We start from the raw sequence: 14067 nt of genomic DNA, 5'->3' as shown, positions 1-14067 counted from the left end.
TATATTCACACGTATATTTATCTACATTCAGATTTTTATACATATTGATATTTATATTTCGTATATTTATATTTTAAATTTTAAATTTATTATGTTGTCGTGTCATATTGGATGTATGTTTTTCGAAATATTAAATATTGATTTCCTGAGTATATTATTGATAAGTTTATGAATTTATTAATAATATAAAAACACATATACACATACATATATATATATATATATATATATATATATATATATACAGAGAGAGAGAGAGAGAGAGAGAGATCTATTATATATATAGGTAGATGTACATCTCTCCGTCTGTCTGTCTCTCATATATATATATATATATATATATATATATATATATATATATAAAATCATCATATAAGCGAAATAAAGTGTTTAGTTATATTATGAAAGTTACTCGTTAGCACAGACCTTCCAGCAACATGCTGCATAAAACTAAAAGATAGAGAAAATTGTTTTCTCACCAATAATGTCAAATAAAATGGGTAAAACCCCTTGAATTTGCTCAATCCATTTATCAACTTCAAACTGCCCTTGCGGCCCTCGGACTTCCTCACCTCATCGAAAAACAAAAACACACCCAGCTGTGCTGTGACTAAGCTTAGCTCTGAACTATGAAGATCCGCATAAGTATTTGGTTTGTTTTGGTTTCTTTGAAAAGTTTGCTAACTGTCACGTTAGCAAATTATCAGCAGCAGACAGAGGTGCAGGAGGAGTTTTAACAATCTCAACAGAAAGGATGTAAGAGTTAATATGTTTGCAAAAGCTAATGTTACTAAGTTATATTACAACATATGATATCATAGAGGGAGAAAGAGAGAAAGTGAGAGAGAGAGAGAGAAAAGAGAGAGAGAGGAAAAGAGAGAGAGAGATACACACACACAGACAGAGGTGGGATGTGTAGAATGAAAGAAATCTAAGTGAATGGTCAGTTACAAAAATAACAACACTGTTGAGGATAGTTTCAGAAATTATGCAAGTTAATAAACATGATTTCTAACAGAGATACAAGGTCACATTCATTATAGGTAACTGACCCCAGTTATCGACTGGTGCTAATTTTGTGGTAAGATCAATTTTGGCAGGATTTGAACTCAGTGACACATAGCTACAATTATACAAGCAGATGTGGCTGTGTGGTAAGAAATTTACTTCCTAACCACATAGTTTCAGGTTCAGTCCCACTACAAGGCACTTCAGACAAGTGTCTTCTGCTATAGCAGCAGGCTGACCAAAGCCTTGTGAAAGGATTTAGCAGATAGGAACTTAAAGAATGTCACCATATATATATATACGTGTGTGTGTGTAATTTGCATATGGCCGTCTGCCACAGCGGTTTGATATTGGTGCTGGTTTGTTTACGTCCCTGTAGATTAGTTTAGCAAAAGTGACTGATAGAATAAGTCCCTGACAAAAAATAAGTAAGCAATGGGGTTGGTTTATTTGTCCAAGCATTGCCATAGTCCATTGCCTGAAACAAGTTAAAGACAAAGGGTAATAACACTACAGAGAGGCATTTTGTCTGAGATTCTACCAATCTACTTCTAAAATAATGATCTCTGACACAGGCAGATGGCCTCAAATTTGGGGGAGGGATGTAGCTGATAAAATTGATGCCAGTACTTAATCATTGATCATTCTATGAACGACTGAAAGCAAGATTTCAACAGCAAACATAAAGGGACGAAACTAAATACTGCTGGTCATAATGTTCAGTTGTTTTCTGCTGTTTCTGTCATCTACCAGGCTTTGAATAATAACAACAATAATAGATGAAATTGCAAGAAAGTGGGTAATGAGGAGAGTAACTGTTATGCCAGTGGTCGTAGTAGTACTGGGAACACTAACAACCAAGTTAGAGAAATGTCAGAGAAATTAGAAATGACACGAGGGCAGAGCAGGTGCAAAAGCTGCCCTATTGGGGATGACTAGGATTTGAGATTGGTGCTTGGGTGCTGAGTGTCTTCCATAAGTTAACATACAAGTACCAAAGCTTATAGTTTGTGGAAAGAGACCCTGTATGACCTCAGACAGCAGGCTGCTGTCTACTCTCACAGAATCAACCAGTGCAAGTAAGACTGAGAGCTCAGAGAAGTAAAATAATAATAATAATAATAATAATAATAATAATAATAATAATAATGATCCTTTCTACTAAAGGTACAAGGCCTGAAATTTTGGGGGAGGGGACCAGTTGATTACATCAACCCCAGTGTTTCACTGAAAGGGTGAAAGGCAAATCATTATAAATACATAAGTAAATTCCTGTCTATATAAATGCAGTCTTACTAATTCAGTGTTGTAAATTTTATAAAGAATTTTTTGTCTTTTTACACACACGCATCAGTTTTCTCAGTTACATAGCACCTCACCTGTTAGCATTTTTAGATGCAAAATCTCTAGTTCAGACATGGGTGCAGCATGCATAAATTAAAGCAAAGCCAAAACACAATAATAATAATAATAATAATCCTTTCTACTACAGGCACAAGGCCTGGATTTTGCAGGGAGGGGAACAGTTGATCACATCGACCCAGTTCTTGACTGGTACTGAATTTATTAACCCCGAAAGGATGAAAGACAAAGTCAACCTTGGTGGAATTTGAACTAGAACATAGCGATGGGCAAAATACTACTAAGTGTTTTGCCCAGAGTGCTAATGATTCTGCCAGCTCGCCACCATAGAAATAATAATAATAATAATAATAATAATAATAATAATAACAACAATCCCTTCTACTAAAGGCTTTGGGAAAGAGTCTAGTCGATTACATCAACCCCAGTGCTCAACTAGTATTTATTTTATCGATCCCAGTGGGATTTGAACTCAGTACATAATGAGTGAGAAGAAATACCAGTGGGCATTTTGTCCAACGCTCCGACTAGGAGTTTTGGTTCAGTAAAAAGCAGGTTAACAATTTTAGCCCTAACAATAACAAAGAAATCCCCAAAAAGAAGGAATAAGGATTACCTAGGGCCAATTAAAGGGCCCAACAGACTCATAATTATGCTGACTACCAAGCCATGCTCAGCACACTCATCCACTCTTCAAAAAATTTAATGGAGGGCAGAACATTCTTCTCCACCCTCACCTAACTCTCCAAATGAAACTTGAAGTTGTTGATGGTTCAGTTGAAGGGGAAAGCCCTTTCAGTCATGCCCACCACACAACCTTTTCCTTTAGCTATCAGAGTGAGGAAAACTACCATTTAGGCCAAAGAAAGGTGACAGGGCAATCATGAACTCAGCCAATAGATGGTTGCAGCTGATGTTACTTGACAACAGCTGTTCTATATAACTTCACAAGTCAGCAATCAGACACTGAACACATAACAGCAGCAGCAGTAGTAGTAGTAGTAGTGGTGACAAAATAAAACCAAGGCAACAGACAAACAAATAATAAACAGAAGATAAAGTAAAGCTACTGCTATTACAAAAGAAGAGCAGCAATCAATCTTCAGAAAGATGTGAGAAATAATTAAAATCAATATAAAGATGAAAATAAACAACACTTATAAACAAAATTCTTTTGCTATAAACGTTTTCATTTGACCCTTGAAGGTTGAAGGCTATATTTTCGTTTTGTTAACTTCTTTCAAAAAAGAGATATTAGTAAATATGTTGGTACATGTGTACTGACCGTTCAAGCTGTCTGCCTACCACCAGCTCCATAAATAAGTAGGAGCCAACAAATAAAGGTTATGAGAGGAATGGATCTTTCCTTGATGCACAACAGAATGGTATCAGCAAGATTTTAAGTTGAGACCTTACATCCTTTTGAACACTAATTATCTAATCTACACCTTCAGCTCTTTTATGTGTATTTCTATTAATAATTTAATGTTCGTTTTTCCATACTGACATGGGTTGCATTATATATGTATGTGTGTGTGTGTGTGTGTGTATATATAAAGGAGACCACTAGGTGGACTGTTAATGTGCTAGAAGAAGATCACATGTAATGCGTCTACTAGATCTCAGATATTTTTTCTGAATCTCCTTGATTCTTTTAATGTGCTTGTTCCATGGTATTAAATTGATATTAATTAATATCCAATTTTTTACCCTACTGTTTTAATATATATATATATATATATATATATATATATATATAGTCTAAAGGCACATGATTTAGCAGTTAGGGTGCTGCACTCACAATTATGAGATCATGGTGAAATCGAAATTGAACTAAATTCGACGACTGGCACTCATGCCAACGTTGTCTCCTTCATTGGACACGAAACTCAGCTTGCGAAGACTTATTGGGGCAAGCGAAAGCGAAATCGGGATGGCATCTGTGCCCAGCGTCGCCTTTCTGGCACTTGTGCCCGCAGCATGTGTAAAGGACTTTCAAGCGAGATCGTTGCCAGCGCCCCTGGACTGGCTCTTGTGCGGGTGGCACATAAAATACACCATTTTGAGCGTGGCCGTTGCCAGTATCGCCTGACTGGCCTTCGTGCGGGTGACACGTAAAAGCACCTACTACACTCTCGGAGTGGTTGGCGTTAGGAAGGGTATCCAGCTGTAGAAACTCTGCCAAATCAGATTGGATTGCTGTTTCTTTTCAGATATCATCAGAGAAAGTAATTAAAATTCAATAAAGTGACAGATCTATCAGACTTTCAAAGAGGTCGATTTTGTTGGTGCTTGTGTGGTAGGCACTAGCGTAATGAAAATAGCCGAAATGTTTGGTGTATCAAGTAGTACTGTCTTGAGAGTAATGACAGCCTTTCAAAAAAGAAGGAAAAACATCCTTGTCAAAACAAAACTCCAGAAGAAAACCAAAACTTTCAGATAGGGACCATCGGATGGTTACACAAATTGTTAGAAAGGATCACAAAAGTACAGCTCCCAAAATTACTGTAGAGCTTAATAGCCACCTTGAGAACCCAGTTTCCAAAAAAACTGTTTGCTGGGAGCTGCACAAAGCCAGATTTCATGGGAGGGCTGCAATCAGAAAACCACTACTTTCAAAAACAAATGTTGCAAAGCAACATTCCTGTGTTTATATATATATATATTGAAAAAAAACGTCGTCAGAATTTTGGAATAACTTCTTTCATTTATTCCAAAATTCTGACGACTTTTTTTTCAATATTTACTTCTGTACATCACACCTAATACTCTACACACACACACACACACACACACACACACACACACACACACACACACACACACACACACACACACACATACATATATATATATATATATATATATATATATATATATATATATATATATATATATACACACATATTCAAGGAAAAGTAAAAATTAAATATGGTACTCTACTTAAATGCTTAATTATCCTATTACACTCTTTGACTACCTCAACCACCTTATCTACCTGTTTCTCTGTCAACAGTATGCCTACACTGTCTACACCGCTATTCTCTACTCAGAAGAATTTATCTCTGTTCCTTACCCATGAAAAGTCTGGTTGAGGCTCACCACTGTATCAACTCTTGCACATAGCACAAGTCTAGCACAATGCCATCGTTCTAGCATTTCAACAACCTCACCAGGTCTACCTTTCCTTGGGCCTACATTGATTTGGCTGTTCTAAGATTATAAATTAGATGGGAAGAGTGAATGAGTAGCATCTGAAAAGAAGAGGGTTTGTGTGAATATTTGCAAAAAGGTAGAGAGCGCTTGCACATATCCATGTGGCCTCCATTTATTGCCCTGCACGCATCTCATCGATACTCTAGTTGGATGAATGGAAGAAAACTTTACAGAGACGCAATTTCATACATACATACATATCAAATTGTGTGAAAGAAAGGAATGCACGAAAGGAGAAAACGTAGGGAAAAGGGGACTCTTTAATCTTGACAAAGAGGACTTTTTAGTCTTGCTGGTAACAAGACAACATCTCTAGTGTCAATGCCAATGAGGTAATGCACTCTGGTTGGTGATAAGAAGGGAAACTATGCAAAAACTAGAACTACTAAGTGAAAAGTGGTCTCTGATTTACCTAGGAGGACATTAACTCCAAATAAAAATTGAGAGACTACGACAACCCGTCCATCACATGCTGGTATGGTAAAGCAAACATGAAATGATGATAATGTGTTCTCAACAAACACAACCAAGTTATTTAATAAACCAAAGCCAGTAATTTTGTAGACCCTGAATAACCCACATACTGGATATTTTAGAAACTCATTGATTAAAGTTATCTGCGTGAAGCAAATTGGACAAAACAGGCACGTGGATAAAAAGATTCCAGAACAATCCCGACTCAAATATTTCATCACAATGACAGAAAATATGTGACAGAAATAGCTTTAAATATATATATATATATATATACAAAGTTTTAAGTTTAAAAGAGAGTTTTGACACTAATATCCATTATTATTGAAATTTATTCCTATGTCAACATTTCTGTATAAGGCTATATTTGACTGTCAAATTTAAGTCAAACATATAAATTGCCTTACACGTCTTCAGGGAAAAAAAATTTAAGAACAAAAGGTAAATACCAAAACATCATCTCTAAGTCCAGTCCATATTCAAATTTGTCCTTAAATAACTCGTTAAATAAATTCCTCCTTTTGTTCTTGAATTTTGTTCTTAAATTTTTTTCCCTGAAGACATGTAAGGCAATTTATATGTTTGACTTAAATTTGACAGTCAAATATAGCCTTATACAGAAATGTTGACATAGGAATAAATTTCAATAATAATGGATATTAGCGTCAAAACTCTCTTTTAAATTTAAAACTTTGGATATATAACCAAGGAGAACGATCCTTAAGGTGTCTACTTTAGACTTTTTGCAGTGAAATCTCTTGCTATATTGGTAACGATTACATGTTTTTCTATGAACAAATATATATATATATCATAACTGACACAAATAGTAACTGTGTGTGTGTGTGTGCGTGCATGCGTGTGTGTGTGCGTGCATGCGTGTGTGTGTGTGTGTATGTAAAATCTATGTTGTCAATGCCTAAACTGATTAAAAAAGCTAATGATTAAAGGTTCCAACCCCAAGTATTCCATCATTTGCGCAACCATTTATATTGTTCAATGAATAGCTCATTTTTCAAGATGGGCACATTGTTAATTGGCTACTATTTCTAGCATATCAAGAGACAGTTTTGGTTTATGTGCTTGTACAAATACATATTAAGGTACTCAATACATACCAGTTGTGAAGTGTGTAGAATCTGCTTTTACTGTTGTTGCATAGCCCCAAGTTAGCGCTAACAGAGCAGTTCAATGGCAAGCAGGTAACTGAATGAATTAGTACAACCTACTGATTCAGCTTCTCAGTTATACCATAACTTTACCTAGCTGAATACCATACTACATACTGCAAGAATGGAATAATCATACACACTGCAGTTTGATAGTCTAGACCAGGGGTTTTCAAACTGTGGTCCGCGGACCACAGGGGGTCCGTGGACAGCAAATACTTTTTATGGGCAATTTGATTTTATATATGTTTTTTTAATCGAAATCTTTTAATTGACAATAAACTTATCTGTTAAATACTGTTAAATAAATAAATGTAAAAATATATGTTATTTTAAGCAAATATTTATATATAAATTTCATAAGCGTTTATAAGGGTAAAGCCTGAAATATAAAGGGGTCCGCAAGTCAAAAAGTTTGAAAACCCCTGGTCTAGACACACTACCCTCTCTCCACTATCCTGTCTGTTTCTATATACTTATAAATTTTGATGGTAACCATACTGGGGGTGCAACAGTTGCTGCTCCTTTATACCTATTTTTGGGAGTGAGCAACAATTGAAGATGTGCTCTGGGGATATTACAGATAGGTCTGAATAGTTGAAAAGTGATTATTCATACAGTGACAGTGATTGTAGAATCTGACGCTTGCTGCCAGAAGAAACTGTGCCCCTTGAATGTCCAAGTGTTCTTTTCTTTTTGATAGTTTTGCTTCTTTGAGTAGGTAATCTGTAGGTGTGGTCATTGTACAACCTGAAATGATATGTAACGTACAGGTTTATGTATTTTGTGGTTTGTTGTGAAGATATCAAGGACACACGTAAGACTGGTATAGTCTATAAAGGATTTAACGTAGTGTTTGTATGTCATTACTACTGCCTCTTTTTGTTAGACAAATATGGTGTTTGTGATTGCTCTGTGTGCTGTTTTGCTTTTTCCACTATGTCCTCTATGAGGGATTGTATGTAATTCCTGCTACTTCTCTGTTGTGTGTGTGTGTGTATGTGTGTGTAGTATGTCAGTGTGTGTGTGTGTAGTATGATGGTTGGTTATTCTTTTACTCTTTTACCAGCTCTAGTCCATTTACTATGGCCAAAGTGGGTTTCCACCATTGTATACAATGTTCTCTGGCCTTGCAAGTAAAATGGGAAACAGTGGATTTAGTAGGTGTTATTGTAAAGTGTTGCTGTGAGCTGAGTTTCCAGAAGATTTAAGTACGGTTCAAGCAATGGAGTAACAATGTCTGGAGAATGATGAGCGGATATGAGTGTGATATTATTTATGTATAAAGGTGTCTGTTTTGTGGTGGTGTGAAAAAATTGCAGAGATGTCGAACTGTCATGTAGATGCAGGTTGAAGAGAATGGGTGAAAGGTCTGATCCTTGTGGTACACAATATGGAAAATTGAAGTTCCTCTAGGACACTGAATAGGCTTGGTGGCTAGACATAGTTTCCAAGTTAGCATTTCGCATTAATACTATGGTTTCACTCAGATAATCTAAGTGGATACTAAAGTTTCTCAGTGGTTTGCAAAATTTCCTACATCTGATGTTCACTTGGCTTCCTACAAGAAACCATAGAACAGACTTAATTATATAGTTACACACACAAATACATAAATCTTTCTTTCAGTCAAAATATAGCCTTTGTAAGATTTTTACCCTGACATTAAAACAGCTCTGTCCCAAACAACTGCTTCCTCTTTCCTTCATAAATGAATAAATAATTAGAGGAGAATGAAATTCAAAGCAGCAACTGAAATGCATGGCAACAGGAATTTCTGCCCCAGAGAAGAAACAGAAAAACAATGTAGTTAAATGGTAACTACTCAATTTGAAGTATGGAAAAGTTTCTGAACAAACCTGTGTTTTTATTTGTCTTCTTTTAACAAAGAATAGCAAATGAACAATGTACCTTCTCTCTTTTTCTCTTTTCCTTCATATCACTCACACCACAATTTCAAGGGGAACAACATTAACAATGAAAAATATTTCACACAACACTTTATATTCTAACATATATAAAATGACTCAAAGAAAACAAACCAATGAAAACACCTGTGTTCACAATTTCTCACAACTAAATGAACAGATAAATAAATAGATAAAAAGGAACTACAATGAGATAAATGAAAAGAATGAGTCCAGTTGAGAAAGTAAAATTACACAGAAGGTGTAGAAAGATTAAGTTGCATTTCAAAGTTGATAGAATTTACCTTTGTAGATACATTGTTACAGAAAATAGTAAACAGGTAAGAAATTTAAGATAATGTAATTAAATTTAGACATTGAACTGAGACAGTAAGAAGACCCATGCTATGAGACAATGATCGGTAGTAACAAGTTAGATAAGGTCTGTTACCTCAGCAACACAATCAGATATATACTTGAAAATAGCAAATAACACTTCACTATTTCGTACTAAATAGAGTGACTGGAAAAGAAACATTAGTGGAACAGCTGAAGGACATTTCGTCTGCTTACAAAAGTCAAATCGAATGATTACAAGTGTTTCAAATGTCTGTCAGTTAGGTGTTTGAAATGTTTGTTATGAAGATAGTTAACAATGTGCAAATCTGTAACCTATAAATCTGCATGCCAATGAAGTTAAACTGGAAGGAAGAACAACAGTAGATAGAAGCTATTTTGAAATAACTTTGAAGTAAACTACTAGATGCATTGGTCTTAAGAAGGTTAATGCTAAATTTAACCAAGAACTCTAACGAGGCATAGTTTTTGACTCGATCATTTAGATACATTAATCAATAGATAAAAATAAGGTTTCGACTATGAAAAATTGAGATAGACAAATTCCATATCTTTGTTTAAAAAAATGTTTCATATGAATTTTTATTACAAATGATAAATGACTTTCATCAACAATGTTTGGATAGACCTGCAAATGTTGATATTTATATAACTTATTAAAACCTGTGTTTATTTTGGCTGGTTGATTTCCTTCTTTCTTCAACTTCAACAAGTCTGCTTTTGTTCTAATTTTACTGATATATTTTTAACAAATCCTTTAATCTACCTATTTGATCATATGGTAAATACAATTTATGTTTGACACGGTCATTCACACACATGCTCCCAGCATGTGACACACACACATATATGTATAATCATCATTTTAACATCCACCTATACATACTTGGATGAGTCCGACAGAATTCATTGAGGCAGATTTTTCAATGGCTGGATGCTCACCTTCACCTGTTTCCAAGGATATTGGAAAGAAAAGACATCACTTGTATGATGGTAACACTTGTTTTACAATTACCATGTCATGTCAAGACAAAAAGAGACACAAACACATAATCTGCTGACAAAATCAGCATGATAGGGGATGACAAAGAAAGTCTTTTGGATTACAAATGCAACCCATTTGATGAAGCAATGTGGAACAAAGTGCTCTGCCCAGAAACAATAAAATTCCTGCAACAGATTAAAACACATGGTCTTTGACACTGAGCCAACTGATACATCATGTATGTGGCTGCCCAAGATGCTGGAAACAATAGTCATGTACCTCTTAAACTACACCCTGCTATTTATAAAAAAGAAAAAAACTTATAGGTATACAATTTTTTCATTTAAATAGGAAAGTCAGGGGCAGATGCTTTTGATTATAGGTAATTTAAGACCAAACATAAACAGGAACACTTATGGCCTCCAAACAATACTATTTTGCTCAGACATCTTGCTATGTTTACAAATATTGGCCTAATTCCAAGTTTAAAAAAAACAAGAAAAATTAAGACATTTTTGTGAGACAAGAAGTTTGCTTCCCAGCCACATGGTTCCAGGTTCAGTCCCACTATGTGGCACCTTGGGCAAGAGTCTTCTCTAGTACAGCACCAGGTCAACCAAAGCTTTGTGGGTGGATTTGTAGACGGAAACTGAAAGAAACCTGTCATACATATATATATCTGCTTGACAACTGTTGGTTTGTTTACATCCGCATAACCTAGTGGCTCCACAAAAGAGACTGATAGAATAAGCATCAAACTTTGCAAATAAGTACTGCGGTTGATTTGTTTTGACTAAACACTTCAAGGCAGTGCCCCAGCAAGGCCACATTCCAATGACTGAAGCAAGTAAAAAATAAAAAGATTATAGCAGTATAATGTTATAAGTTTACTTTGCTATCATATAGTTTCAGAGTTCAGTCCCACTGCTTGGCATCTGTAGCAAGTACCTTCCAATTCAACCTCAGGTTGACCAATGTTTTTGAGCAAAATTTGGTAGATGGAAATTATGGACGCTTGCCATGCATATGTGTGTGTGTGTGTGTGTGTGTGTGTTTGGGAGTACCTGTCTCCAAGTCTTTACATTAATATCATTTAAAAACAGTGTTCTTCATTTAAACCCCATTACTTAAAGACTGGACAAATAGTGATCGATAAACTCCAGATTTAAAATAAGTATTGGGTTAAAATGATCGAAACCCTTCAAAGCAGCAACCTTGTATAGCTGCAGTCCAATGACAGAAACAACAACAATAATAATAATAATCCTTTCTACTAAAGGCATAAGGCCTGAAATTTTGGGGGAGCTAGTTGATTACATCAATCCCAATGTTCAGCTTGTATTTATTTTATTCCCCCTGAAAGGATGAAAGGCAACCTCAGTAGAATTTGAACACAGACTGTAAAGATCAGGAAAAATGCAGCTAAGTATTTTGTCTAGTGTGCTAATGATTCTCCAGGCTTGCCACTTTCAAGATGATAATGATAATGATGATAATAATCCTTTCTACTATAGGCACAAGGCACAATGTGTATCATCATCGTTTAACGTCCGCTTTCCATGCTAGCATGGGTTGGACGATTTGACTGAGGACTGGTGAACCGGATGGCTGCACCAGGCTCCAATCTGATTTGGCAGAGTTTCTACAGCTGGATGCCCTTTCTTACGCTAACCACTCCGAGAGTGTAGTGTGTGCTTTTATGTGCCACCGGCAAGAGGGCCAGTCACATGGTACTATCGACCCTGAAACGATGAGAGGCAAAGTCAACCTCAGTGGCATTTGAACCCAGAACGTAAAGATGGACAAAATATCACTAAGCATGCTTACGATTCATCCAGCTCATCGCCTTAATAGTAGTAGTAGTAGTGAGCTTACTGTATACAGTACACAGGCACAGGGAAAGATTAATTTGCTGGACAAAAAGACAATATGACAGCTATACACATGAAAAAAATTGGCAGTGACTAAGACAGGTTTCAGCCTTTGGAATGAATCCTTATTGTATTCCCTACATTCGGTCCCACTGTGTGGCACCTTGGGCTGATCAAAGCCTTATGAATGAATTTGGTAGATGGAAACTGAAAGAAGTCTGTCATATCTGTATTTATATATCTATAAGTATGTGTTTTTGTGCCTGTGTTTGTCCCCCACTACTGCCTGACAACTGGTGTTGGTATGTTTACATCCCTGTAACCTAGTGATTGAGCAGAAGAGATCAGAATACCAGTGTTAAAAAAAAGCACTGGGGCAGATTCGTTTGACTAAAATTCTTCAGGGTGGTGCTACAGAATGGCCATAGTCTAATGATTGAAGCAAGTTAAAGACAAAAGATAATATTGCTTGTCATTCTCAGAATACCTAACAATTATAAAATACGTCTTGTTTCCTAGAATGAGGTCAATGTTCTACAAAAGAAAATTATGACATTGATTTAATAGAGGATAAAGTTTAAGCTTCATCTGTGGTCAGGTATATAGGCTAATTACTATTGAAACACTTCCTAAACAGTTGATTTAAATGCTTGGCTAAGCTGTATAAAAATGCTTGGCTAAACTGTATAAAAATAAAAGGAAATGAATATAATAAGAACAAAGTTTACAAACAAGAATTGATTACTCATGAAGCGATGTGTAATAGTTGTGTCTGAATATTTAATGGGAAACAACTCTAGAGTGAAAGACTTGAGTTGTAGAGTTAAGTTACAGAATAGCAAGTTCCAAGAATAACTTTTGTTTCACTACTGAAATCATTCCATGTCACTTGTAATATTTATGTACGCATTTGTTAAAATGCATGTATGTCGTATCAGGTCATTTCTTGTATATACTTACAAGTTTAAGGCTTTGCATCCATGTGTAAGGAATCAATATGTCTAAATTATCTTTATGCATCAACTCAGTCTTTGTTAGGAGACGACAAGTCAGTTGAATCTACAAAAAAATATTACTGGTTTTGACATCCAACCCACCTGTCCCAATCAGTATTTAGTAAAACATCCAACCAGGTAACAGACATCTAATTTGGCTGTCTGCACAAGAGCTTCATCATGATCCTTGTATCAATCAGAGGAATTCAAGTTAATCAACTGCATAAATATTGGTACAGATTATCATATAACAGGGTAAATGGGTTGGAATTTGCAAGATTTGATAAAATCTTTGATAATTTTCTCAGGTTTAATATGAATCATTTCTAAGATCTCACATAGATTGGACATTACTGCATATCTGGCCATTCACATGAACATTGCTAGAAGAATAATTTAAAGCTGGATGGCTTATCTAATGTCAGTCCACCATATTAATGCAAAGAAGAGCAATATGTTTTGTACAGATATATAATACCACAAATAATATAAGAATGGTAAAGTTTGAAAATATATCCTTCATGTATGTAATTTAGAGACAAAATAGTCAGGTGGATAAAAATTTGAACTAAAAGGTCATGGACTATGAGTTCATATTCACTTTAATTATTCTGATTATAATTTGGGCAAGATGTATTCTACATGCCTCACTTCAAAGATCTTTACACAAGCATGCCAATTTAGTATCCTTTTCTAGTGTGTTGAGGAATTTTATTTTGAGTT

General features: G+C 35.4%; 1 protein-coding gene across 14 annotated transcripts in view; it reads right to left on the bottom strand.

Moving 5' to 3' along the window:
• Nucleotides 1-14067, bottom strand: part of LOC106868837 (mitochondrial proton/calcium exchanger protein) — a 75778-nt gene that overhangs the window by 41095 nt on the left and 20616 nt on the right. For 6 of the 14 annotated variants that reach the window (XM_089341978.1, XM_089341970.1, XM_089341965.1 and 3 more), the window contains one exon: nucleotides 7848-7979. The exons of 5 other annotated variants lie outside the window; for them this stretch is intronic. The gene's annotated coding sequence lies outside the window, so the exon portion shown is untranslated. Of the gene's footprint in view, nucleotides 1-479; nucleotides 625-7847; nucleotides 7980-9088; nucleotides 9209-14067 lie in introns of those variants that run through there. 3 more of the 14 variants (XM_089341974.1, XM_089341992.1, XM_014914311.3) reach the window with 3 other exon arrangements.

The sequence above is a fragment of the Octopus bimaculoides genome, chromosome 2 (genome assembly GCF_046866305.1).
Source record: "Octopus bimaculoides isolate indiv1 chromosome 2, ASM4686630v1, whole genome shotgun sequence".
Taxonomy (NCBI): domain Eukaryota; kingdom Metazoa; phylum Mollusca; class Cephalopoda; order Octopoda; family Octopodidae; genus Octopus; species Octopus bimaculoides.
The sequence above is the reverse complement of the archived record's forward strand: the minus strand, read 5'-3'. Positions and strand labels throughout refer to the sequence as shown.